This window comes from Mytilus californianus, unplaced genomic scaffold (assembly GCF_021869535.1).
Source record: "Mytilus californianus isolate M0D057914Y unplaced genomic scaffold, xbMytCali1.0.p SCAF_7, whole genome shotgun sequence".
In the NCBI taxonomy this organism is placed as follows: domain Eukaryota; kingdom Metazoa; phylum Mollusca; class Bivalvia; order Mytilida; family Mytilidae; genus Mytilus; species Mytilus californianus.
In genome coordinates, this window is record NW_026262723.1 from 9366885 (window position 1) to 9378372 (window position 11488).

The following is an 11488-nucleotide window of genomic DNA, read 5'->3' on the forward strand; positions in this document are numbered from 1 at the left end:
TACATCGTGTCTCTTCCTACCGGTGAAACGTTAGTGTGTGTTTGGAGGGGACCGAGCGGATGAGCTAAAAAGGTTTATTCTGTCTACGTGAGCACTCCTAATATTGATGTACGAGAAAATTATATTTTGTTTTGTTTTGAAATGGCATTTATTTTGTTGTAATATATGGTTACCTTTTTCAAGGCAATCGAACAGTTGCGGCAGAGAAAGATAGGGAGAATAAACACCAGTAGTGACCAGATGACTTATTATGTGGTTCTCTTCTTTTCATTGACAGTTTAAAACAACATTTGACCCCAGGTTTCCATTTAGAGAAAATTAAATGTATGTGTGCAAAACTAATTTAGAAAAATAATTGATTTTGCACCTTTTGGTTGATAATGAGTGTATACATATAATAAGACCATCTATATCCGATTGAAACATGTAGATCATGTAGCAAAACAAAATCAAAGTAACAAAAACGCATTCAGACTCAGAAACCAGTTTGGATTTACGTCATAAAACTTTCACTCATAAATCAACAATGACAATCAACATACTGTATTTGATATTTCGAGCACAATTTTGTACTCCGAGCACTGAGTAAAGTTTTATGATTGAAAGTCCTGGTGCATCCGTCTTCCCTAGCAATGCTACCGAAATAAGTTCCTATAAATTCGTCGTTATCAATATGTAATGTATCACTCCCCACCTAGTGCTTAGTTCATTGGTATAATTATAGTTTAACAGAACGCAAACCATGAACTTCCGCACACGAGAAAACCCTGATAATACGATAACTATCTTATAATCTTTTGGCTTACACCAAATCCTTCATAATTCCGAGAACGATTTTTGCATGAAATATGAAAAAAGAATATGTAAAGTGTATTAACGTCAATAAAACAGCTATCCAGCAATACGAAATACCGCGATGACGTAAGTTTACGTATTAGATACAATACAAAGGTAACAAAGAAACAGGCCGGTAACAACCGTTGCCGGATAGTTTTTCTGCACGAGTAGTCAGGTGATGGTCCGAGGCGATAGCCGAGGACCTTGACCTGACTACAAGTGCAGAAGAACTATACGGCAGTTTGTTTCCGGCCGGTTTTTTTGTTACCTTTGTTTTGTATCTGACTTGTACGACGTTTCAAGAAAGAAATAGTACATTTTGCAATTAGAAGAGGTGGCAAAATTAAACAGATTAGAAACTTAAATGGCCATATACCAGTCAATGTAAATTACAGTTTAAACAAACTTTGTTTTTCACTTCCCTTCAGCCGAGAGTTTTTTTCTCAAGAAATTCAAGAATCTAATCATTTTATTAAAAAAGAACCATGTCAAGTAAAAAGATGAATGTCGTACACATTTGAGACTTTAATTTTAAAATGCACTTCGGAAGTAATTAATGTATGAAAAAGATTTCAGATGTAAGCAAGCTAACATTTGATTTTTATTTGGGGGAAAACGGAAAAGGGGGGGGGGGGGGTAAAACAAATTTAGAATAAACAGGCTTGATCCTTTTTTGTTGAAAAAATGCAAGTTGTGCCATTCCATTCCCCCATTCCCCCTAAAAAAATAATAAAAATCGTACGTTTGCTCCCAAATATATGAATTCAATATATATGAATTCAATAACTGTTACAATATATATGTATAAAAAGAATGAATTTCCTATTTCATTAATGAATGAAATGTTATGAAAAAATGTATTTTGTCTTGTTAGTAGATATATATAGGCATATATTTTGGATTTTTTTTTTAAATTCATGGTAATAGGTTTTTATATGTCTATAATAGTGTTGATCAGGATTAAACACGTGTCACAATATGATCCAATTGCAGCTTACCGTCCAAAATTGGTGACATAAGTTGAGTGATTTTCTTCAAGATTTGCTGCCCATCTGAACATGTATAACATGGACACTTTTTATTTATAGGATCAATCGTGCATTGGTGAGTTGATAGGGATTTTATCTTTTGATTAGATTTGATTTTTTATATATATATTTCCTGTCTTTTTTATTGAAATATAAACGTCGGTACCAGCATTTCTTTACTTTCAGCATTGTCCAGAATACTATTCGTGCCCATATATTAAAAAAAAATACATTTACGGACAGACCATTTAGCTTCAAAAGGGGGTGTATGTTTTTTTCTGAGTAAGAAAATTATTTAGTTTTTCAACGCTATCACCCAAATATTTTTTTTTTTCGAAATTAGCACTTTTATATACGGTATTCGGAAAATCAGGAATCAGAACATTATTTTGTCATCTGCTTGACCACAAAATATTTTTTCTCATAAGATGGGGGATCAGAATATTTTTTTACGAAAAAAACATAACCCCCCTTTTGAAGTTAAATGGTCAATCCCTTAGTGTACTGATATGAATAGTAATAAACTGGAATTGTTTGAAAACAAATCAGGTTATTGATGCCAACGTAAATATTTTAATGAAAAAGACAGGAAATATGTCGGTGAAACAAAAAGTTCAAATTTAATTGAAATTTAAAGCTCCCATGAACTCACTGATCATGCACGAGTGATTCTATTCATAAAAAGTGTCCGTGTAACAACAAAAAAGTGTCCGTGTATTATCTAAAAATTGTCCGTGTAACACCCGTTAATGTACTGTTTTTCTATAGCTCTGCTGGGGGCAAAGTCGTACAAATGATTTTAATCTGTAAAAGGATTTTCACACATTCTGACAAATGTGTCCTTTTTGTGAACTAGAATATAGAATGTTGTAGAGATGTGGTATGATTGCCAATGAGACAACTATCCACCAAAATTCAAATGAAGTGGATGTAAGCAATTAGAAAACCCGTACCGTATAGTCGGCTATAAAAGGCCCCGGCATAAAAAAATATGAAACAATTCAATTGAGAAAACTAACGGCCTAATTTATAACAAAACAATTTACGAAAAATAAATATGACAGACATGAACCAACGATAACCAATGAACTACAAGCTCCTGACTTGGGACAGGCACATATAGAATGTGGCGGGGTTAAACTGGTTTGCTAGCGCCAAACCTTCCCCCTAACCTCGGACACTGGTGTAACAGTACAACATAAAAACACACTATAAAAATTAGTTAAAAAGGGCTTAACTCATTAGATCGATACAAAGCAGAAAACATTTAAAGAAAACACAGACCGGACGTGTGCCTGTCCCAAGTCAGGAATCTGTAACTCAGAATTTGTTTTTGGTTACTGTCTGTGATATCTAGTTTTCGTGATTAGTTTTTTAGCATATATGATGCCGTTGTTTTTCTCTTTTGAACGTTGCACGAAAATAACCCTTTACCACCCTCATTGTATTTACCTCATTGGACATGACTAAGCCATACAATGGATAAGAAATAAACAAAAAGCTAATTTAATATTTAATTAAAACCGGCTGTTGATTGAACATGACCTCTTATTCAATGGAAATATGCTACAACGCGGCCAATTAATAGATAACTTAAAATAATATACGAAAAAACCACAAACACTAAAGTCTTGTAATTTCACATAAGTGATGAGTAATATTTCACTGCCGTGTTGCTGTGACATTCAGACGAAGAACATTGATGATTTAAAGCTGTTTTTTTTTTGTTTTCGGTTTGTCAAAATAAAATAAGGAGATGTGGTAGTATAGCCAATGAGACAACTATCCAATATAGTCCAAATGAAGTGGATCTAAGCAATTATAGGTCACCGTACGACCTTCAACAATGAGGAAACCCCATACCGTATAGTTAGCTATAAAAAGACCCGACATGAGTTGAATGGAATGTCATGAATTTTTATAACATGTCCCTTTCTTTTCTATTTATTTCCTTCAAAACACCATACTTTGCGATCTTTTAGAAATACTAGTACTAATATATATTAAATTGGTTAGGTTTGTGAGGTTTTGCTAATAAGAAAACTTTAATTTATCTATATGCTTTCGACCAATATATAATCGTACTAATTTCTTTATACATTAATAGCAATTCTCTGTGACCAACAACCAATTTGCGGCAATCATATACTCAGATTTTTTTGAAATTTGTTTGTTGGTAGCTATCGACAAACATAAAAGAAATATATTGACAAAAACTACAGTACATATACATGTCCATTCTAGTGCAAATTATATTAAAATTTTATCGTTATAGTCTGAAGATTATATCTCTAAGTAAGACAAGTAATCATTTGCACACTGTACAATATTAATCACTCCTGTTATACACATGAAAAAAATGTTTCTTTTGATGAACACATTAAAGACTTTTATTCGCATAGTATCGAAATATAATAAGCATTTTAATAAGATAATGGTTTCTTTAAAATTAAATTAGCTAGTAGTCTTTGATATTTAAAAAAAAGGAGGAATATACAACCTGGGACCAAGAGACTGTATTGTTCATGTAAGTCCCATGTGTGACAAATTGTCATTAAATCAATAAATAAATAAACTGTACAAAAAAAAGAAACTTCACTTTTTAAAGGCATAGCATAGACTAAGTCACTAACTTGGTTGCCATGGCAGCCGTAGCCTAGCAACACTTTGGGAGGCATTTTTCTTACTCATTCACCTAATTATATGGTCTGGGTAAGTTTCAGGAAAATTGCTGACTATGCGTGCCGACCCCCTATATCTTAATATTTGCAGGTTTAAAATACATGTATAATAGATCAAGTTTTTCAAGGTTGTCTATGTTAAATTAGAATAAAATGTCATGACATATATTCCGACATGCAAGTTCAACTATAAAATATGTAATATAAAACACTGGACACTTTTAATTTGCAAAACACTCATTTGCAAATCCGCCGCCGCCTCTCCTTAGACCTACAATGTCGTGTATATAACCAAAATGTGCGGAATTACATGGGATTCAATAATTTCATTGCTTTTCTACTGTTATTATTATATATAATCTGTAATTTGATTTAGAAAAACATGGGATTTTCAATATCCCATGGGATAAGGCAAATCCCATGGGATTGACCATTATCCCATGGGATTTTGGTTAAATCCCATAGGATTTTTTTGGGTCCCATGGGATAATTGTAGTCCCATGGGATATTTGTTGTCCCATGGGACAAAAAAAATCCCATGGGACTATAATTATCCCATGGGATTTTTAATATCCCATGGGACAAAATAAAATCCTATGGAATTCAAATTATAAATATACAGTAATGTGTATGTTACAATGAATTCTGTTTGGTAGTAAAAAGTTTATAATATATATATGACATGTATGAGTGTATTTTGGTTTTTTTCATTTTGTCACAAACATGTTTTTAATTTGTTTATATGACAATAAAGATTATTATTATTTTGGAAAGTATAATACTATTTAAAGTCAAAAAATAAAATCCTTTAACTGAAATAAAATGATGACATGTCTTAATAAAAGAAAAAAATATTGATTTGAAATCTTTGTCTTGTTTGTTTTATTATGAAAAATAGAACTGAAAAAAATATTTCATATTCTGACTGAATAAATTGACAAAGCACAGTTAATAGTTTACTCTTTTCATGAGTTAAAAGTTTTCTTTGTTATAGTTCCATTGCAATACATGAATATGCAAACGATTTGAATCTTATACCTTTGTGGTGTTCATAATATTACGTTTATATTTGCAAATTTATAAAATAAACACTTTTCCTGTTAAGTTTTAGTTTTTCTTGTTTCAGCTTGCTATGTACAATTATTCAGTCCACTATATAAGAGTCAAGTAAATAAATTATTTCATCCACTAGAATATTCCTACAATTCTAAGACAAAACCTCTTTTGCAATCTGTTCTTCAAAAATCTTCCACCGTACATCTTTATTGGATGGAGCGATTTAAATGAGTGGACAAAGCAAGTTCATTTGGACAACAAAATACTAATATATTTTTTCATTCCTCCCTTCTTTCAATTGATAATTACGTTGTTGCATTTACATGATTAAGTTCTTGTGCATCTATGATCATGATGATATGACGCCTTTTTGTTTATAGTCATTATGATGAAATTTCCTCTTTCTTATGTAGGAAAAAAACACATTCCATTTCAAATTAATAAAAAAAGTCACACTATGTAGAAAAATATCAACTTTAAGTTTTCTGTTCAGTATTGACTTGTTGAATGATGATCATGAAAACCAAGATGTCTGACCTACAAATACACAAAACTCAAAAATTATAAATGAAGAGAAATACAGCAATAAAATGGCTATTTTATCATGTTTATGTACATTTTGATAAAACTTTCATTTGAATATTTAAAATTGTAAGAACTCTTATTTCAGTGCTTTGTGTCTATGGTTTTCATATTAGTTGTTTTTTGTGCCTTGTTGCAGTCTTTTGAGTTAAGCCAATTGCAACAAATGTTTACAGTTTGTTCAAATGTTGTGCTGTTATTAAAACCACTGTCCCAGGTTAGGGGTGGGTTGGGTGCTCACAAAATGTTTATTTTATTAGTTGATATTTGCTTTGAATTAGCTGTCAGTAACTGTCAGTACTAATGGATCTGTATGTTGAGTCTTTTTTGTTAAAGGGAAAGAATAAATTTCCAGCCACATCCGGTCTGTGTTTTTGGTAGCTGTTTTTCTGCTTTGTTGCATTCTAATGAGTTAATAAAATTGAAAATGAAAACAGGAATGTATCAAAATAACCTGACCAAAGAGCAGAAAATAGCCCTTTTCAACTGATTTTATAGTTTTTATATTTAAATGAACTGACACTTACACCACTGTCCTTCATTAGAGGAGGATTTGGCGCCAGCAAACATGTTAAACCATGCCACATTTTGTAAGTGGCTGTCCCAAGTCAGGGGCCTGTTATTCAGTGGTTGTCAATTGTTGCTATATATCATATTTGTTTTTTATTTTTTGTTATGTGCAAAAATCAGGCACTTAGCTTTCGCCTTTGTGGTGTTTCCCCCAAGCATGTTTAGCATGGATAGACACCATGCCCTTTTTAAATTGTTTTACATTTGTTATTTCATGGCCTTTTATAGATTACTATGCAGTATAGGGTTTGCTCATTGTCGAAGGCTGTACAGTGAACTAATTTTGTTAAATTTAATGTCATTTGATCTCTATTGGAGAAAAGTCTCATTGGCAATCATACCGCTTCTTATCTTTATATCAACCCTGCCATATTTTGCCTGTCCAAAATCAGGAGCCTGTTCATAGTTCAGTGGTTGATGTTGGTTCAAGTCCGTCATATTTGTTTTTTCATAACTTGTTTTTTTTTATAAATTAAGTTTGAATTGATGTTTTGTTCCAAATTTTGTTTGTGGTGTCTTTTATAGATGACTATATCATGTATAGGGTATGGGTTTTCTCATTATTTACAGGTCATCATTGGCCTCTAATAAGTAATTGCATTGCTTTAATACATCCACTTAATTGAACTCTGGTGGATAGTTTTCTTATTTATCATACCACATCTTATTTTCATAATAATCATTATTCAAGGGCAATAACTTTTATAGAAGTGGACTTACCATTTAGGCTTTGTTGACGTCTGTAAATCTATTTTTGTTGATAATTTCTTTTGTTTATAGTTTCCCTTTATCTTTAATGTCCTTGCCCTACACATAAAAGGGTAAACATTATCATTTAATGACAATAACTACTATCACATAATTAGTATAAAATGCTCTGCAGGGCGCAGCTTGATACGACCGCAGAGGTCAAACCCTGAACAGTTGGGGCAAGTATGGACACAACATTCAAGCTTGATACAGCTCTGAATTTGGATTGTGATTAAATATTTGACACAGCATAGGTTTCTGACACAGAATGAATGTGGTCTAAGAACTTAAAAATTTTAAATTGGACATTCACCTATTATGGTCCAATATCCAAAATCTAAATACATGGTTAGATTCAGCATATCAAAGAACCCCAAGAATTCAATTTTTGATGAAATCAAACAAAGTTTAATTTTGGACCCTTTTGACCTCAATGTGGACAAAGTTGATAACGGGGCCCAAAAATAAAAAATCTAAATACATGGTTAGATTCAGCATATCAAAGAACCCCATATATTCAATTTTTGTTGAAATCAAACAAAGTTTAATTTTGGACCCCGATTTGGACCAACTTGAAAACTGGGCCCATAATCAAAAATCTAAATACATGTTTAGATTCAGCATATCAAAGAACCCTAAAAATTCAATTTTTGTTAAAATCAAACTAAGTTTAATTTTGGACCCTTTGGACCTTAATGTAGACCAATTTCAAAACGGAACCAAAAATTAAGAATCTAAATACACGGTTAGATTCGGCATATCAAAGAACCCCAATAATTCAATTTTTGACGAAATCAAACAAAGTTGAATTTTGGACCCTTTGGACCTCAATGTGGACCAATTTAAAAACAGGGCCCAAAATCCAAAAACTTAATACACGGTTTGATTCAGCATATTAAAGAACCCCAAGAATTCAAGAATAAAACCCCAATGAAATTGATCAAGAAATAAGCAATTTATAGGAAGTATCTTCTTTTGCACAATACTGTGCATTTGAATATTTCTTGCTATTGCGCAATACTGTACAATTGACAATTTCTTGCTATTGCGCAATATTGTGCTATTGGATATTTCTTGCTATTGTGCAATACTGTGCAATTGAAGATTTCTTGCTATTGCGCAATACTGTGCAATTGAAGATTTCTTGCTATTGTGCAATACTGTGCAATTGAAAATTTCTTGCTATTGCACAATACTTATTATATACCATATCATTATTATTTGATTTTAAATATAAATCAGAAATAACCAACTTAAAATGGAAAATTTTAAAAGAAAAAAAAAAGGAAAAAAAGAAAAAAAAAGAAAAAAAAAAATCCCCCCCCCCAATTTTTTGAACCCCCTTATGATTCATCACCCCCAAACTCAATCCCAGCCTTCCCTTTGTGGTATGGTACCTTGCAGTACAATTTCAGAGAGATCCATACACTTGAACACAAGTTATTGTCTGGAAACTAGAAATGCTTATTTTTGGCCCCTTTTTGGCCCCCTATTCCTAAACGTTTAGGGCAATTACCCCCAAACTCAATTCCAGCTTTCCCTTTGTGATATGGAACCTTGTAGTACAATTTCAGAAATATCCAAACACTTATACACAAGTTATTGTTATGAAACTAGAAAAATGCTTGTTTTTTGCCCCTTTTTTGGCCCCTAATTCCTAAAATTTTGAGGCAATTACCCCCAAAATCAATCCGAGCATTCCCTTTGTGATATGGAACCTTGTGGTACAATGTCAGAGAGATCCATACACTTACACACAAGTTATTGTCTGGAAGTTACAAAAATGATTATTTTTGGCCCCTTTTTGGCCCCTAATTCCTTAACTGTTGGTACCATAACCCCCAAAATCAATCCCAACCTTCCTTTCGTGGTATAGAACCTTATGGTAAAATTTCATGGAGATCCATTCACTTAAACTAAAGTTAGAGTGCGAAAACCAATATGTCTTCGGACGACGCCGGACGACGACGACGACGACAACGCCAACGTCATACCAATATACGACCAAAAAATTTTTTATTTTTGCGGTCGTATAACTAGTAGGCAACTGACAATTTTGGATCATTTGTATATCTTGTCTTGCTCATCATTTTTGCTGTTTAATATTATCAATATTCTATGAAAATGAGGTCACAGCAATATTAACCTTGGCAGACAGACATCTTGTTATTTTTATATGACACCTTGCAGTCATTCCATACACCAACAAGTAGACATATGCTTATAATATCTGATAAAATGAAAAAACCAAGAAAACTTAGCATTGACCAAAGAACCATAAAATGCGGTCATGGTTATATGAATCTGCCAGACAGACATGCATACCTTACAATCGTTACATCCACCAAATATAATTTACCTGTTGCTTAAAGCATATGATAAACTGACAAAACAATGCAAACTTTTCATTGACCAATGAACCATGAAAATGAGGTCAAGGTCATATAAAACATGCCAGACAGACATGTGCATCTTACAATCATTCCATTCACCAAATATAGGGGCCTTATTGCTAACAGTATCCGAAAAATAGATCAAACCACAAAAACTTAACATTGTCCAATGTACTATGAAAATAAAGTCAAGGTAAGATGAAACTTCTGTCAGACATATGCACCTTACAATCATTCCATACACCAAATATAGTTGACCTATTGCTAATTTGAAAATAAGGAAATAGAAAAAGTGACCAAAAAACAAACAAAAAAAATAACATTGAGCAATGAACCATAAAAATGAGGTCAAGGTTGAATAAAACATGCCAGACAAACATGTATACATCCTTAAAAAAAATTTCATACACCAAATATACTTGACATGATGCATACAGTATTAGAAAAACTGGACATTTTTACCTCGGAATAGTGATGTCATGGACTAGGAAAATTAGTCTGGGACTAAATTACTGACATCAGACTAAATATACTTGTAAATTCTGTATCCATGGACTTTTAATACTAGTTATATTTGTCTGACCAGACAATTTTCATTATTTTTACCAGGACTAATTTATCTCTTACACTAGTTCTCTGAGAGACATGTCACCTTACCTTGACACATTATTCTGACTCTGAACAAACCAGTATTTGCTCTTACACCTTAATAATACAGCGTGCTTAAGGGAGAAGCAGCAAATACCAACTTTAAAGTCTATGGTTTTACCCGGTTGGGTTCAAAATAAACAACCTTCTGCACTTGAGGTGAACACGCTACCACCAGACCAGGCAGTATAATATAAGGAGTTTACCCAAGATCTAAAATGGACAGTAGATTTTTTTTTCAACATTCTGGACATTTCTACCCTTGTCAGATATTGTCCATCTATTTTGGCCTTTTGTAGCTTATTATGCAGTTTGCCTTTTTAGCCCATTGTTGAAATCTGTACGGTGACCTATATAGTTGTTAACTTCTACGTCTTTAGTTTCTGTTGAAGAGCCGTCACATTGTCATGATACCATATTTGTATATATGTTTGTCATGTACATTTTTAGGTGTAAGGAGACAACCTTTTGATATTCTGGTGGGATAAAAAGGGGAGACAGATTTTTTATCACCTGGCCTGTTTAGTTTTTCAGGATTCGTAAGGATAGAAAACCCGGTAAATTGTAACAAACCCCTGTGGTACGACCATATTTGCCAAAAGATTTGTCCAAATAATTATGACGTCTTGCAAGGCTATTTTAACTTTTTTCTGGGCACGTAAAAGTTGTGACTGAGTGCGGAAATATGAAGATAGATAGATAGAAAAAAAATTTAAAATAGCCTTGCAAGACGTCATAATTATTTGGACTACCAAAAGATGTAACCTAATTCTTACTTGTTTGGGGAAGAGGGGATTAACCGAACCACTATTCAATCTAAATCAGTGAACTGAATTATTGTCTTTTGCAGTAGTCCGAGTCGACATCTGTAACTAATCGTGCAAATTGATAGTCAACAGTATACCTTTTTTCAGAATGTCAGCTTACAACAAAGAATTACTGG

General features: G+C 32.7%; 1 long non-coding RNA gene across 2 annotated transcripts; it reads right to left on the reverse strand.

The window, feature by feature from the left end:
- Window positions 1–4754: 4754 nt before the first annotated feature.
- Window positions 4755–11488, reverse strand: LOC127708120 (uncharacterized). 2 transcript variants are annotated; one of them, XR_007985162.1, is made up of 3 exons: window positions 11322–11488; window positions 7475–7561; window positions 4755–6139 (listed from the first exon to the last, which is right to left on the reverse strand). It is a non-coding gene; the product is annotated as an uncharacterized LOC127708120 (long non-coding RNA). The 2 variants fall into 2 exon arrangements; XR_007985163.1 differs by having other exon boundaries at window positions 11450–11482.